This window comes from Oryx dammah, unplaced genomic scaffold, assembly GCF_014754425.2.
Source record: "Oryx dammah isolate SB20612 unplaced genomic scaffold, SCBI_Odam_1.1 HiC_scaffold_2274, whole genome shotgun sequence".
NCBI classification, from domain to species: Eukaryota; Metazoa; Chordata; class Mammalia; order Artiodactyla; family Bovidae; genus Oryx; species Oryx dammah.
Genome location: NW_024072365.1, coordinates 3,139 through 3,567, shown reverse-complemented (window position 1 = coordinate 3,567; position 429 = coordinate 3,139). Strand labels below are relative to the sequence as shown.

General features: G+C 27.5%; 1 protein-coding gene across 1 annotated transcript in view; it reads right to left on the bottom strand.

Moving 5' to 3' along the window:
• LOC120859669 (rho GTPase-activating protein 20-like) overlaps positions 1–429 on the bottom strand; it is a gene marked incomplete at its 5' end in the record, with an annotated part of 2,346 nt that overhangs the window by 344 nt on the left and 1,573 nt on the right. The gene's annotated exons all lie outside the window — the stretch shown is intronic.

Here is a 429-nt window from a genome sequence, read left to right as displayed (position 1 = left end):
TATATATATATATATATATATATATATGTGTGTGTGTGTGTGTGTGTGTGTATATATATATATCAGTTTTCTCTAAGAAATAAGTGATACTTTCAAGAGTACTTTGGGCACAAATTTTAAAATTCTTTTAGTCAGTGAGCTAAAGTTATAATATGTGGGCTGGTTTAATAGCTAAAATTTTGTAATGATGGTCACATGCTTAAAAGTAGGATGGTTTGCAAGAAGCCCACATAGGATGTTTGGGACAAAAGTGTATATTCTCTTACTAAGTTTTATTTAGTTTTATTAAAATTTTTCTAGTTTTAATGATATAGAATTTATATATAGCATCTTATTAAAACTTATAAAGTATGAAATACAACACAAATTGTGAAATTCACTTCAGTGAAGAAATATCTGAAAGTTAGGTAGCAGAGGTTTCTGTGTGGG